At 31.5% G+C, this 17103-nt stretch overlaps 2 long non-coding RNA genes across 2 annotated transcripts; one reads left to right on the top strand and one right to left on the bottom strand.

Moving 5' to 3' along the window:
* Positions 1-8216: 8216 nt before the first annotated feature.
* On the bottom strand, positions 8217-10399 carry LOC105320373 (uncharacterized). Its single transcript, XR_010713148.1, has 3 exons — positions 9964-10399; positions 9054-9228; positions 8217-8540 (listed from the first exon to the last, which is right to left on the bottom strand). It is a non-coding gene; the product is annotated as an uncharacterized lncRNA (long non-coding RNA).
* Positions 10400-10570: 171 nt separating this feature from the next.
* LOC105337574 (uncharacterized) lies at positions 10571-13936 on the top strand. Its single transcript, XR_010713147.1, has 3 exons — positions 10571-10975; positions 11870-11970; positions 12979-13936. It is a non-coding gene; the product is annotated as an uncharacterized lncRNA (long non-coding RNA).
* The last annotated feature ends 3167 nt before the right edge of the window (positions 13937-17103 follow it).

The raw sequence follows: 17103 nt of genomic DNA, 5'->3' as shown, positions 1-17103 counted from the left end.
ATTTCAAAATAAAATATTGATAGTCGTCGGACATCGATTTTCTACTTCCCTATCAATTCATGACTACATAATTGATGTTTGTAATTTTTTGTTCATACAGTTGACTCTAAACAAGTGAGTCAGAATTTTACACAAGAAAAAACTGAAAAGAAATGAGTGACACTATTTTAAATATAATAATCTCTAACATACGATTAAATTCATTTGTTATCTCAAAAATTGCAATTACAACAAAAAATATTCATTACTGATTTATTGGCGATAATATTGGCAAGACTGATATTTATAATAACGATTGTTTTCCCTCGGACTGAAATGTCACACTTTCATTGGTTTAAACATAGCAAGTGACTACCTCATATATCTCTATGTTTGTTCTGTGAGAATTTATATTCGCTAATATGGCCGTTATTTGCCGAATGACTTCATGACTTTACTAATGCTTTCGACCTATTATTTAAGAAATAAGATTAAGGAAGATTGTTGACCTAAAGCCCCGATCAATGCGGGACAATCTTGTGTTTTCTGGAATTCATGAAGAACGGGGAGGTTTTACAAGAATTCATCAAAAGGAAATTCCGCATTGACTACGACGTTTGATTTGAACGGGTGCATCGCATAGGAAAGTGGTTTGAGCATTACATATACCCCAGGAACATTGTTGCAAAATTCACCTATTTCAAAGAGAGAGCTGACCCGGACGCGTGCCCCTCAGAATTAAAAGGGTTTAATGTGTGGGTCAACGAGCAATTCCCGCCAGAGATTGAGGAATGGAGGAAACTTTACCCGATCATGAGATTAGTAAAGAGGGATGGAAAGCGTGTGCGACTAATCAAAGACTTGTTATACGTCAACAGAGAGTTATATGACTCAGAAAAGGACGTATCTACCGAGCCGGAACGCCTGCCTGGCTCCCGAGTAGTAAACACTGGTAGCCGCCAACCGTAGAAAAGGCCACGCCACGGATCAACGGGTCAAATGGGACGCTTTGAGATCAGACAACAAAGACTCTAAGTTTTGCAGACACAGGAAAGAATTATAGTATCCTGATTTTGTTACTTTTGTTTGTAAATACGATATTTTATGCTTAACTGAAACGAAAACCAACAATGCTGATGTTATTAATATTCTAGGTTTTGTTGTATATATGAAAAATAAATTTGACATTGCAAAGGTAAAATCGGGAGCAATTATCTTTATTTAGCAATAAGAGAATAAATAAATTTTTGTTAAATTTTTGAAGTTTTCACATCTGAATGCGAGTATGTATTTTGGTTTCAGTTTTTCAGAAACTTATCTTACAGTTCCTTAGATATATTGTTTGGAATCACATATGTCCCTCCAGAAAATACTAGAATACTAGTCCAGCGACTGTTTTACTGACAAAGAACAAGAAATGTTGAATATGTTAAAAATATATGTTTGTTAGGCGATTTCAATGCAAGGACTGGTAAATTGAAAGCTTATGTATGTTTTAGCAAACCATAACAGCATATGGACGAAGAAACACGGCAATCATTAGAACAGGTTAATGTATTGTTAGACTCAAATATTTCACCTGAAAGGTCAAGTTGTGATGATCACGGTAATAACTTACAAAGTGATTGAACTGTGTAAGAATAACAATCTCTTTATTGTCAATGGCCGACTCGAAGAGAACCGGTTAACTTGTAAAGAAAGAAGTACAGTAAATTATGTATTATGTAATGCTTCTTTGTTGCAGTCGGTTAAAGGCTTTTTTATTCATGATTTTTGTAACTTATACTCCGATTTTCACAGCCCAATCACCTTTGAGCTTTTAGAATAATTAGCAATAGAGAAAAAATCAACTAGCCAATCAACTAATAAAGTAGATTCAAATTTATTCATATGGGAGTCTGGAAAAGCTACAGAACTTGAACATAATATCAATAGCAATAAATTAAACAAAACGTCAGAAATATTGAATACTTACAAGGTAAATCCATTGTTGAACAGCACGATATATACAAAATCACTAGGGAAGTCTGTAATATTTTTATTGCTTCAGCAGGAAAGACATTTAAAAATAAAACTCCCCCGAAGAAAAGACAAAACGATGCATCTAATAAACCATGGTTTAATAAAACTTGTCGCACTGCCAGAAGAAAATTCCACATTGCAAAATGTTTATATATTAAAGAAATATTAAATGAATTTTTTAATAATCTTGAAATGTATGGCAAAGAATACAAGAAAACATTAGATAAAAGCATCAAGGACTATAATAATAGTATTTCAGACAAGCTTAAGGAACTTCATAAAGGGAAAACTAAAGAATACTGGGATATTATTGGCTATTAGTGTCACAGATTGGCCGTGCTGATTGTCAGAAAGAATAACTGGTTGAATAATTAACTACATTTTAATAATGTTCAATACATTTGGTTATATTGTAATTCAGTTTTACAGAGAATTATATTTAAGTTTTTGTATGTCACTTATTGGCTGGTCCGTAATGGCGGCCTCGGCGGGCTCACAAAACCATCCGTCCGTGTATCCGTGTAAGACAGGCCAAAGTTGGTGAATTGTTGAATGATGAATGTTTATGGTGGTTCCATTTTCTGAAGGCTGACTCCCTTGAATACTGAATACTGCAATACTGGGATCTATTAATAGTATACATTTCATAACTGTATATACAATACATTGGGGTTTTATTGTATGCACGTTTTTCCACATACATATACATTACTTTACACATATACTTTACATGTATTTACTTATATATACATGCATACTTTTACTCATGTTTTACTTATATATTTTTATACTTGTACTTTACACATACTATATATATATATTATACAAATAGCATGTTTACTTATACACTGAATTCACGCAATTACTATACACATTTTTTACAATGTTTACGGAGCATTGTTACTTTGTATACTTTATAAACATTACCAGTTTTTATGTACTTAAACAATATGGTATGTTTAAAACAACTTTATGGAACAAATGAACAAAAACACAAAAAGGAACTTGGCTGTCATTGCAACTGAAATTAACAATAAACAAACTTTAAAATAAAACTCTCTTACCTCAGAAGTGAGAAGAACCTGGTTAGAAAATACTCAGATGTAACTATTTTGTTGGACAAACTCTATTACAGGACAGCAGTTCCTTCTCAGGTGCCTGCTACGCCCAAACTGACTATACTAGCACGGGTATTTAAATGCCTAACCAGTTGAGTGAGTTTAACGTACTAAAAATAAATCTATGGACACCTGATGTGATTAAAAATATATATACAGGTAAAAACTATGGTAAACAGTTTGGACATTAAATGTGACAATTAGGAATAATTAAGCCAATTTACAAAGGCAAGGGCGACAGGAGTTAACCTGAAAATTAAAGACCTATTACTCTACTCAGTTGTCTATTAAAACTTTTACTGGTATAATATGTGACCGTTTAAACACCTTTGCTAATGAAATACACTGAATCAATGAAGCGCAGACAGGTTTTAGAAAGGGTTATTGTACATCAGATAATATATTTGTTATTGATTTTCTTTGTAAATATGCACTAAACAACAAGAGGAAATTATTCTGTGCTTTCATTGAATTTAAGCAAGCTTTTGATACAGTTTGGTGAGATGGACTATGGACGAAAGTTCATAGATGGGATAGTGGAAAATAATTGAGATTTATCATTTACATGTACAAGGGTATTAAATCAAAGGTAAAAATTGGTCAACATTTATCAGATTTTTTTTTATGTGTAACATAGGTGTAAGACAAGGAGAAAATTTGTTACCATTTTTATTTTCTCTTGTTATTAACGATTTGGAAGATTATTTATTAAGATACCAGATAGAGGGTTTTACTTGTCCTTCTCTTCAAATACAGGATGACTTATTTGTGATATTTAAACTCTGTCTACTTTTCTATGCTGATATCTGAATCTGCGTCTGATTTACAAGAGTTATTAGATGTGTTTGCAAATTACTGTGATATATGGAAACTTAATGTCAATAAAGCCAAATCAAAGATCCTCAATTTTTTCAAAAAGTGCAATGTCAAAGCGTAAATTTTTGTATAAAGGAGTAACTATTGAAAACGTTAAATCATTTTGCTATTTGGGTATTATTTTATCAAGAAGTGGAAATTTTAATAATGCTAAAAAGCATTTAGTAGAACATGCGTCAAAGGCATTATATGGTGTTTTACGAAAAATACGTTATTTTAACCTACCAAATAATTGTCAATTAGACCTATTTGACAAGGTCATTAACCAAATTTTACTTTACTCGTGCGAAGTGTGGGGTTACGAAATCTTAGATATTATCGAAAAGGTACATTTAAAATTTTTGAAATTTATTCTTAAACTTAAATCTAGTACTCCAAATTGTATGGTGTATTTAGAAACTGGAAGGTATCCATTGTCACTCTTTGTTAAAATTAAAATGATAATGTACTGGGCAAAAGTTTTGACAGCCCACGATTGTAAACTCATCAATGTAATCTGTTATTATTTTTATAGATGTTACAAAAATATATCTTTTATACATCCATGGATAAAATGTGTACATGATATACTCATGATATACTCAACTCGTGCGGATTGTCCTATATATGGGAAATATGTAGTTATAACTGGCTTAAGCCAATATTTAAAGAAATATTACAAAATCAATTTATACAAGATTGGAGAAGTATAGTAGATAACTCACCAAAATGTATTTATTATAGAATTTTTAAAACAAATTTCAATTTAGAAAGGTACTTGTTGATTTTACCTACAGGGCCCGGTTTTTCGAAAGGTGGTTAAATTTAACACTGTGTTAAGGATAACGACGTGTTAAATCCTAATCAAGTGATTAGCTAACGCAGTGGTTAAATTCTGTTGATCAAAAGCAATTTAACACATTGGTTAGCTAACACTGTGTTAACTAAGTTAACCACTTGGTAATCACTTGGTTACCCATAATTCATTTATATACTTCTAAACTATGTATGAATAAGCTTTTCATAGTTTTTTTTACCTTAACGATACCAATGATCCTGACCTCACTCTTCCTTATTTATACAGTTAATTTATTTTCAAAGAAGGTGTTATTGTATTGGATTTCTTCATCAAACTCCCAACTAAGGGATGTGCCATAAGGGATGTGCCAAAACCATATTGGTTAAAGCAATATGAGCTGTATTTTTCAGAATTTTATTTTGCTGTAAAAACCTGCTAGTATAATGAGTGTACATGTACCTTCAACTTTTATAATAAATAAGATTTGAAAAAAATCATTAATTTTCGTCAGAGGAAAGATTTTTCATCTAAGGGATATAGCAGATCAATTTTTAAAAAGAGGACAAAAATTCAATTTTGCTCCAACTAAGGCCTCTTAAAGGCCTTTTTCACAAATATATGGCTAACAGAAACTTAAAAACCATGATATTTTTTGTTATTTTAGTATAGACAAACATTTGCGTAAAAAAATTTTTAACTTGAAAATTGCAGCTCTTATTGCTTTAAAGCCATTTCATTGTGCGTTAATTTCTTTTCTGACCGTTGCTTTTTCTCATGTTGCATGTCCTTAGTCTCAAATAGAGAGTTCAAAATATTTTATCAAACTTCTTTCTTGATATTGTTTATAAACTTTCATCTGCCATTGCATATTACTATTAACACAGACATGGTTGTAATGTTTTAATGTAGCAATACAAATGTTCCATTTATAATATTAAGACTGCTATGGTTTTTCATGTCCTGTGGATTTTTCTAAACTTTGAAAATATGTAAATTTACAAATTCTACTTATATTTTAATTAGTATAATTCTTCGCGATGCATCTATAGTTTTTATTTAAAATGCATAGTTATTTGTCCATTGTATCTTTCACAGCAGAGGCATGTAACAAAATTTTGTGAGCCATGATTAAATCTGCTCACATGATTTGACCATATAGTTTATCAATACATATACCAAAACGCAGTTTATGAAGGTATAAGTTGAAGTAGTACTGATATGACTACTTCTGCTGCTTGGTACTTCTGTTGTAAGAGAGCTGGTTTGTTGGTACACAATCCAATTGTTTAAGTATAAACCACAGTAGGTCATTAAGATCATGATCAAAGTTCACATACACTTAGACTCGAAATCCAATGATGTGAATGCTCGTGCAAATTAAGATAATAACAGTACGAAATTTGTTTTTGTTTTTCCCATGTTCTATCTAGTACTGATCTACGCAACAGAGCAATTTTTGCTTGCAGATCAATTATGTGAAAATTATAAACAAATTAAGACATGTGACAGAAATTGAATCAATAATTTTAGGGGTAATCTGATAGATATAATGAGAGTATTTTTATAAAATTTGAATTCCCATGTATTTGGTGAAAATTTCGGTTTATTAAAAACAAAAACAAAACCGACATTGTTGCAGTTTAAGCATCACGATCACACGACTGTGAGTTGTAGCATGCATGCATGGCAATTACAGTCATAAACATGGACGGGTAGTCACCAAGTACAGGGGAAGAAGTTAACGGGATCCAAACTGACATCTCTGTGATTTGACCGACCATAAGAGGTCAATTACTCATTAAAATCCCTAGAAATACTCCCATGAACTCTGGGAGGAAAGTTAAAATATACAATTACTGTCATGAAGTTCTTCTTCCAGAACCAGGGATCCACTAAATGTGGATTGGGAGGGAGTAGGGCCAAGTGCAGGAATGACAGGGACAGATTGTCCATTGTGTAACAGGTTTTTTATATGAGCAGTGTATAGGGCTGTGTATGTAGTGCATTTAAATATCACAACAATGAAATGGAATAAGTTGAAAGTAAATTAAAAGCAATGCCAGCACTGTGGGGGTCCAAAGAGACCTGAACTGTGTGCTTAAAAGCCACATTTCTGTTTATCTTATCACATGCCGAATGTTGACAATTGAATTCAAATAATAATGCAGCACAAGCTCTACTTGCTTCCTACATTTATAACCATATTAAAACTGATATCATCTAATGCCCTTCGATTGATTTGCTTTGTGAAGGTGATTGTTGACCGATTATCTGCGAGTTTAGAGTCTTTTGTTAAATTTATTCCCAGTTAATTGAATCAAGTTGTGAGTATATTGGTCCCCTCCCTCCCCTGATGGTTGACCGAGTGCAGTTTACTGCTTGAAGGTTTTTCAAAGTCGTGCAGCCTTTGTCACTTTCAGGCACCCCCACATAGAAATAACTCCCATTTGGGTGTGGCCAGTACTGTTTCATGTAATCCCGGAATTGGTTATTGAGTCCTAAATCACACACTGGGGGAGAGTTAGAATTTTACGAGGAAAGGTAATAGTACCCATGCAACTCAGGAAGGGTAATATTACCAGGAACATTCTTGAATAGATACGAGAGCTTTGAAACTCTTGTCGTAAAAAAAACTTGATGCCACCTTGAATGTCTTTGATGTTGTTAATGTGTTTACAAGCTCAACACAACCTCTTATCGTTTATTGAGGGTATTCCACCATCTCAATAGATTCAATTAGGTACCATCCAATGCACTGCAATTTTTAAAATGGGGTTTAAAAGATTTTTTATTGTTTGAGTTGAAGACTTCAGAGAGTATTGGAATTTGATACGGTAATTTTTTTTAATTATTATTAATTAAATCAAGAGTAACTTGTACTTTTGTGTCTTAGAATCAAATCTATAAATGACAGAAAGATATACATTTGTTTTAGACAGATTTTTTTTGTTTTTTTGTTCTGTCAGGTTCATGTATTAATTAAAGTCTCAGTTGGCATAAAAACCAGTCACTTGTGTGACAGTTCTACATGGAAATGAAGTACAACATATGGGTCTTCATTCGCACACGTCTTCTGTTGTTTCAATCTACGTGACAAGGTTTAAGAAAGAAGTGTGGGGATGAATAATTCTCGACACTCAAGAGTCTGGAAACTTCATGTGGCCAAGTGCTCTAGCTAGCTCAAGGTTGTTAGTACGTGTAGTACATTCAAGTACATGTACATTGCTAGTACTTGGCAGTTTTTTTTTTCATGTGTCGGCCTACTTTAGAAACAATGCATTGAATTTAAACAGAGATTTCACACATCTCCACAAAATGTGCATAATTGTTGTTGTACCATGGTCGAGTTCCAACCCCACCATTTTGTTGCCAGTTAAAAATAATTCATTATTAATTCATGGGATCAAATTGAATTGAATAACCTGATTAACTTGACACAGCAATCTAATTTAATTTTTATTACTTTAATAATTATCATTTCCAGTTTATGGTACTTTATACAATTTCATAATAAAAACATGTTAGACATGTTTTAATAGCAGAGAGAGAGAGAGAGAGAGATTCATTTTTTTTTTTTGGCTATTGTGTATTATAAATTAGGATGTAGACATTAGATTAAATGTCACAATAATTGTTCTCCTTCTCTTGGTGCATGGTGTTTGAGGCTTAGAGGTTGGTTGTTGTCAAATACTCATCTTTCTCGGTCTCTCCAAGTTCTCTTCAAATAAACAATGCAGGCAGGCAGTTAATTCCTGTATCATGCAAATCTGTGAATTAAAAAGGATAAAATGTATACAAAAAGACAACAATTGTGAAATAAAGACAAATATAGTCGTAGTTTGGGACTAAACTTCATATTCACCTAAAATTTTTAAAAGTTCACTTCTGATTACAAAATTTGTTTAAAATGGACACTACAGAAAACATGTACTGATTTATGTATACATGTATGTACCCTGTTGTATGCATATGAGTCTGATATGAGTTACATGCATATACATGTAAAGATGATGATTTTGGTTTAGCAAAGCAGTTCACATCAAGGTGACATTAAACTCTTAATAATTCAGTAATTGAGACTAATCAGGTTTGTCGATTGAGAGTACAGTAAATGTAATAATACTTCCCATGAAATTTTCAGTTAATGTTAATATATTTAGTCTAAAAGCATATAAATGCTCTGTTATAAATTGTTTGTGAAATACCATGATAATTGAAAAATTGTCACTTCAACTGGAAATACCCAACCTTCAGTGAAAAAAAAAGAAATAGAATCACACCTTATGCAAATAAAAGAACCTCTCAATTTCACTTATGATCTTGGTATGCATGTTTGATTAAATTTTTCCTTGGCTGCAGTTTGTGGGCCTCATGAGATATGGCTTTGGGAGAATTAGGTACCAAGCACAGCAAGTGTCACCCAGCAGAACATACCATGTTCTCCTTCTTCCAAATCTTTAAATAAATAATTTTTAAAATGTATTTAAAATACAAAACAACAGATTTTTTTCAATTAAATCATAAAGATATATACTTAAAACATGTCAGAAATGCATTTCTTAATAATGTAAAATACATTTGAAATAGATACACTTCAAAAAATATTTGCATCATGATTGGGATCTGCCCAGTGAAAAGAAATAAATAAGGTCAAATTTAGATATCACTAATTTAATTAAATCAATATACACATGTAACTATATGGAATTTTAGAAATTAAATGCTTCAAAAATTTAAAATGCAATTATTCTTTAAAAAAGTAATTTAAAAAAGGAAGATATAAAATAAAATACATGTACATAAAAATCATACCAATATTGCTCCAATCAGATATAATTTTATATAGTATCTTTTCATTGCTTGACTGTGCATAACATTTATTTAGACTATAGACGTTTTAGAAATAATTTTGATCCACCACTTGCATTTTGTCAAAAGGGAGATAAATCTTAATATGCAGTAACAACATTGAAAAAAATTATGCTAACATGTTCACTCAATTTTTATTTATCAATTAAGGAGCTGATAATTCCTTTCTCTTTAATGTTTTAAAAATTCAAGGAAAAAATTGTACAATGTTTTATTACTTATAGTACCCATTTCACTAATAATTTTGGAAATTTTTGTTAAATGTCTTAAGTGACAACAACAATATAATCAATGTGAAGGTCATAAAAAGAAAAAAAGTACCTTTTACTGCTGTCAACAATGCAGCCTCCTCAAAAGAAGGGATCCTTCAACATAGGGGGTATGAACCATGTGTAAAATCTTTCTTCCATAAATATATCATACAGATTGCTGCAACTTTTCATGTCAAGCCGGTTGCTTTTCCGTATCTTATATCATATGTAAGATTTTTCAAACTTTAAAATTTCTGGAAAATGCTTCTTATACCAATTTTTTGAGTTGAAGTGGCAAAATCATTACACTGGCGGCCATATTTAATCACTGTGTTAAATCTTAACCAAGGTACTGGGGGTGGATTAAAGTTAACACAGAGTTAACACATGGTTAAACCCTAACACACTTTCGAAAAACACTTAACCATTTCGTTAACTTAAACACCGAGTTTAACACAGAGTTAACACGGTGTTAGAGTTAACCACCTTTCGAAAAACCGGGCCCAGATCTTCGTATCATGGGGGGAAATGTCAATTTCAATTTCAATTCAAGACATTTTGTATAAAACTTCAAATTTACATTCCTTTATTTGTTATCAAATTGCTATATATATCTTTATCGCATTTTGTCATTTAAAAACCTTAATCTAAAACATTTGTTTACGTAAGGCGTAATTGCTTAATCGTTTTAAATTAACTCTTAACTTTGTGGACTTGATATAACACACCTCACAGCCTTATTAGCATAATCGGAACCTTTCTGGTTTTTATATTCCCGAAAGAATGAAAAAACCCGAGAAAGTCAAAACTTCGTATATCTCGGGATTTTAACGAGACCAGTCTCATACTCGTGAAAATCGAGAGAGGAGTTTAAATGGAAAAAGTAAGTAAACGTTTGTGTTTCTTATATTGGCAAGCTTTTAAATTATTTAAAGTTGCAGAACAATTGTTTATTAATGTGAAGTCGAAGTTTGGGGTGATTAGCCTTATCTCTTTAAATTTTGTTCAGCATGAAACAGTCTGAACAGCAATCCTCGATTTTGTCATTAATCTAAAACGTGCTAAGGAGTAGTCATTCGTCGGTAAGAACATACTTACTTACATTGTTAAACTACTCAAAAACTCTTTTAAAAGCCTACAATGCATTAAGTCTAGTACAAGTGTTACAAAAATGTCGATAATTAATGGTCGTTGTGAAATGTGACTTGAAAGACATGTTTTAGTATGAAATGTGTATGCAGGTGTATTATAGTCAGTTTTACACATATTGTAACGTAGCATACGTTAAAAAAATATTGTATGTTTTTCCTAGAATATTGTGTTTGTGTCAATCATGCTTTCAGTCATTTCCATACAGAATTTCCTCGACACGTACAATGTACACTATACATGTGGTTTTGATATCTGTATCTCATTCAAACTGTTAACTTTATGTCTTATTTATCTATTAACGATGAGAGTGCTACTGTTTATGAATCAAGGGTCTGCATTTGTTATGTAAATATAACATTATACGATTGAGAGTATGAGAGAGAGATAGACTCAGAGAGAGAGAGAGAGAGAGAGAGTGTGTGTGTGTGTGTGTGTGTGTAATTACAGTGTACCGTACATGTAATTATTATTGATTGCCTAGCTTCCATGAACCATATATATATTTCAATAATGCCACATTGCACTAGAAATATTGCTGACAAAGATGTTAAGAGAGATCATGGAGAGAGAGAGAGAGAGAGAGAGAGAGAGAGAGAGAGAGAGAGAGAGAGAGAGTATGAAAAGCCACAACAAATTTTATAGTTATATGTCATTTCCCACTTAATGAGTTGTTATAGCTGTTATCATGGTAATGTTTTGACCATGTCTCAGATACTGCATGTGCCCATAAAAGAGTGTAATCTAGGACACACCCTTTTGTTTGATAATGACAGCATTTAGCTTTGTAATGATAGCTAGTGTATCTTTTTTCTTCTAATCTACAGGTTTACCTGCGGCTTCCAGATGATCTGAAGATCAGGAATATAGAAAATATTGTCAATTTGATATTGCTAATGACCCAATCAAGTCTGCTGCAGCCCAGAAGGTACTTCTTTGTCATGTAATAAACTTACAACTTGTTTTCCATATGTAGATACATTTGGTTTAAGCTGATTGAAAGCCAAGCAAGGTCATCTATTATAAATAGATACAATGTCTTGTGTAAAAGGGAAAGGTTTATATGGGCATCTTGTTGCAAATCTGCTTGATTATTAGCTGCAGATCTGTAGCTCTCTGGTTGAAAAAATTTGGATAGACTATCCGAATTTTTTCAACCAGAGAGCTACAGATCTGCAGCTACTTGATTATCTGTATTTTAAGGGGTGGGAACCTCTGAAAGGAATACCAGGAGTTTGAAAATATTATAAACTTTAAGAGATGTGTTTTACACTCTCTGAGAAAATGGGATTTGCAGAAATCCCATGAATTTCTTATGCTGGAAATATGTTTTTCAGATTAGTTTTTGTTATTGACGCAATCATATTTTGGTGTACATAGAATGTTGATAGTTGAAACTCATACAGACAATCTTTCTGTCCACTGGATATCTAAATATCTTTTGAAGTTACACCATTAAAGTTACACATTCATTACATTTATCATGTGTGTGCAGAATTGATTGAGCCAGGTTTCCTGATGTTTCCTGATGTTGTCATATAAGTGATACATTGTACTGCTTTAAAAAGTATATATCACTTGTGACTTACTGGTATATTAGTACATATTTCATTTGTAAAATCATTTGACAAATTTAAAGTGTTTTGTAGTACTGAAATGTTTTTATGGCTTTAAAATTACTGAAAGTACATGCACATGATGCAACTATCTTTTGACGCTGTATATATAACAAAAAGAAACTGTCAGCTGGGTTTAAAATTAGTGGCAAAATGATGTAATACATGTATGTACAATATTAGAAAAGATTACATTGTTAGTAATTGCACATTTCATAAATAACTTCATTGAATATATACATGTAAGTATTTGATGAGTGCACAATGTTTGCAAAAATTACATGTAATTCTCTTAACACTTTATGTTTATTCTATTTTAGTTTCCAGACCATGACATTAATGAATATTCCTTGAATGGAATGCATGAGGATTAGAATGGGACCTTATTCTGCCTTTTTACCAACTCACACCATCTTTTCAAGATTTATGGAGCCAACCACAGAAGAATTTGTTCTATACACATCATTCATAACATTCTTATTTATGTTGCATAACTTTAAATGTTACTGGATGAATTGTGTTCACATAATGAATACCAGCAAACTTTTTATCGAGTGCACTTAATTCGTATTTTTCCTACCCATCCATCTAACATATGTTTTTATATTACATATTCATATACATGTTACATAACATTTTTGGAAACAGCTATTTTTTTAAAATTTGAATTTAGCCTTACTATTTTATACAAATTTTTTTTAAAGGGACTTGGACACGATTTTAGATCAAAATTTTGTTTTCAATTTCTTTATGCATAAAATTATTTACTTGCACATTTTGAATAATTGACCATAATTTGAATGTTAGAGGTCAAGTTATAAGATAGATACAGGGGTAAGAATTTATTGTTATGCAAACAAAGCTCGAGTCTTATGTTTGTTTACAAATAATAAAAAGTATGAAATTACCATACTGATTCGATGTGATCATAAATGATATTATTAATAGAAAAAAGCAACATTTGAATGAAACTTACACCAATAAAACACATATGTAAATAATAACAAGACTCGCGCTTTGTTTACAAAACAAAGAATATTTAATTCTTTATCTTTCTTTTAACTCAGTATTTGACTTTCAAAATTAGTATTATGATTTTTTTAGAATGATATATGCAATTTCATTAATTTGTTTTTCATTTTTAAAAAAGTTGTGTAGATTTATACATGTACCTACAAGCAATATACATTTAATATTCACCAGGTACATGTACCAGCCTACTATATAATAAATGTACTTCTTTCATGCCTTTTTCATGCCTTTTACTCATTGTTATATGTATTATTTATAATTAAAATACTTTGAAACCTTTTCTCAATTTATTTATTTTAATAAGATTAAGAAACGGACTATAGTTAATGCACGTTTTCAAGAGTTGTCTCTCTTGGGGACAATAATGAATGCTCCCCAGGGTTCATGACCCTGAATATTGAGTAGGCTGTGAGGTGTGATAATTGACTTACTCAATTTAAAGTTTTCCTCCGTGTCAACTGTCACTCATGCTTATAGTGCTAATTACTATTGTTTACTATTCTTATTTATATCATTTGTTCATTATTATCATCATTCAAGAATTAGGCTTCGGATTGTTCGGGTGTAGTTTTTGGATTTCCAGAATTTACCCTACCGACCTAAATTTTAAATAAAATGCTTTTTACCATCTAGAACATTTCAATCTTATTGTCGCCAGATATATGGAAACACCATATTTTTCCCGGTGATATTCGGATCACGTTTACAAAATTACGAACATGAATGTAATCATCGATTCCCAATAGAAACAGGTAGATGGCACAATATTGAAAAAAAAATTAAGAAAATGTACAATGTGTGACTCTTAAAGTATAGGGGATGAATTTCATTATATTTTAGAATGTACACATTTTGTATATGATAGAAAAATGATTTTGTCCAAGAGATATTATGAAAACCCAAATATTATAAAAACGAGCACATGAATACTTTTAGTGTAGAAAAACCAAAATACTTGTTAATATTTATTAAGAAAATTTTAATTATAAAGATCCTATTGTTGACTAAATTATACTGTCTGATTCATTTATTGCTAGATGAATGTTTGAATATCTATTTTTGGTTGCAGGTGTTTGCTTGTAATAAAAATTATGAAAATGATCTTTTTTTTTAATTACTTCAGTCTATGATTTGGTTTTTGATAAGCTGACTATAAGTTTATAAGTTCAAACTCATCACCAATCATGGTATATAAAAGTATGTTGAATGAGTAGAAAACTTAAACATTTTAGCTGTAAGTTAAGGAGTAAGGAATCATTCTTTGAATATTGTGAGGTGATAATTATGGTCAGGGCATGCCGATGGATTTGATTACGCCCCGACCGTAATGATTACCTCCCAATTATTAAAAATGTTTTTATTACTTATATTTATATAATTGTCAGCAATTGTACGATAACATTATTGACATTTGTACCTTATTTTCATTTCGTTTTATTATGCGAACCCCGCTTGCGCCCAGCACTATATTAGTACGTCATTTGGGTCATTAATGAAATTAGTGAACTATACGTTACAAATTTTATTTGGAGTGTTATCATATGCATTTGTTAATTTCTGTCAACGGAATATCAGAGCTACCAATTTGATTCTGTTACTCATTATGTTAATATCTAATAATCTAAAAATAAAATATCTATATTGGAGTCCAACTCCGATAAGAACTTTTCTAAGGTTTTACTTGCAAAAACCAGTACACGGCTGATTCACTACAACATAGAACGCACACATCACGAAAAGGGTAAACACAACATAAAACATCATATCTAGACAATAGAAAGGACTAAAACTGAACCAAAACCAATAACAGTAACAAAACAACTTCTTAAGGTTATTTAATAAAAAGTCTCGGGAAAATTGAATGATTTCAAAACTATGACAGATTTTTGAACATATAGTACTATTAATCTACTTTGAGTTTTGAAAAATCAATACTTGAAAGACACTTTTACATATATTTTTTTGTACAAATCTAAGAGTTTGAATGTGTACTTCACAATTTACAGAATATTTTGATCTGTGTCCTGTTGACTTTTAATGCCATTTGTTCCATAACTGATACAAGACATATTGGGTGGCGTAATAAGGTACTAAATGAATGGCCTCCAAAACACGGTCCCTACATTTACGTTTAATAAACAATTTAAAAAAAAAACACGAAACAAATAAATGATCTTTAATTTTGTTAGATATTTAAAAGAAAAAAATACATGTATATGTCTATTAAAATGTATAATACTATTAATAATGATGTTTCAACATACTGTGTTTGGCAAATCATCGTTGAAGTACATGATATACAGAAGTATAATAGTTTACTAGTAAGTTTAATAATTAGAAATAATTCCTCGTTTACAAGTTTCAAAAGCAGTATTCAACTAAACCAAATTAAACTTCCGTTCTATTTTTTTTGCTTCGGCAAGAGACAGCACACAAACTTAGTAATAGTAAGATCATATGAAGAGAAATCTTCGTATTAGTAAGATCATATGAAGAGAAATCTTCGTATTAGTAAGAACATATGAAGAGAAATCTTCGTATTAGTAAGATCATATGAAGAGAAATCTTCGTATTAGTAAGATCATATGAAGAGAAATCTTCGTATTAGTAAGATCATATGAAGAGAAATCTTCGTCATGGGCGGAGCGAAGCGAAGCGTAGCCCATTCTTTTTGACGAAGATTTCTCTTCATATGATCCTACTGTCTTAGAACAGAACCCAAGCCAATGAAATGATTTGAGGAAAATACATCGCCCCCTATTGTGTCCAAATATTGTCGTGCCTTACATGACATTTAAGGAGCCCGGTGTATTTATTTACGTGGAAATCGAACACGCATATTTTTAACGAGGACTTCCAACCACGTCATGTTAGAATGAATATAATTTGAAGGATATTGGTTTTGATTAAATAGGATATTGACATTAAGGATCCTCGACACCCCGTGACTTCTACTTTTTTTTCAAAGTTTCCACCAATCAAACAGTCTTTAGTACTCGAGAAAAAGAAACATTCTTCACCACGAAAACTGCATTCTTAGCGAGAAATTAGGACATTTGATTGGCGATTGGCTGAATAACTGGGTTATGTTCTAAACCTGTTTTGAGACTTTTTTTGAGCAGGCCTATTTGTACAAACAAAAAAGTTACAAGGAAAGATGCGTGAACAAAAGCACAGGTAGTATGCATTTCACATCATCAGATATCACACCAAGTCCTATTGATTTATTTTTAATGGTCAACTCATTGAATAGCATGGATAATGTGCAAAAGGATTCTATGAAATCGTTAAGAACGTGCTTGAGGATAATACAAGAGGCCAATTGGCCTAAACGGTCACCTGAGTAGCATATATCCCATACACAAACTTGTCATGGAGTCTCATATATGCATCTAATTAATTAGGTTTCATAC

Source organism: Magallana gigas, chromosome 4 (genome assembly GCF_963853765.1).
Source record: "Magallana gigas chromosome 4, xbMagGiga1.1, whole genome shotgun sequence".
NCBI lineage: Eukaryota > Metazoa > Mollusca > Bivalvia > Ostreida > Ostreidae > Magallana > Magallana gigas.
Note: the sequence above shows the minus strand (reverse complement) of the source record. Positions and strands in the feature narration are given on the sequence as shown.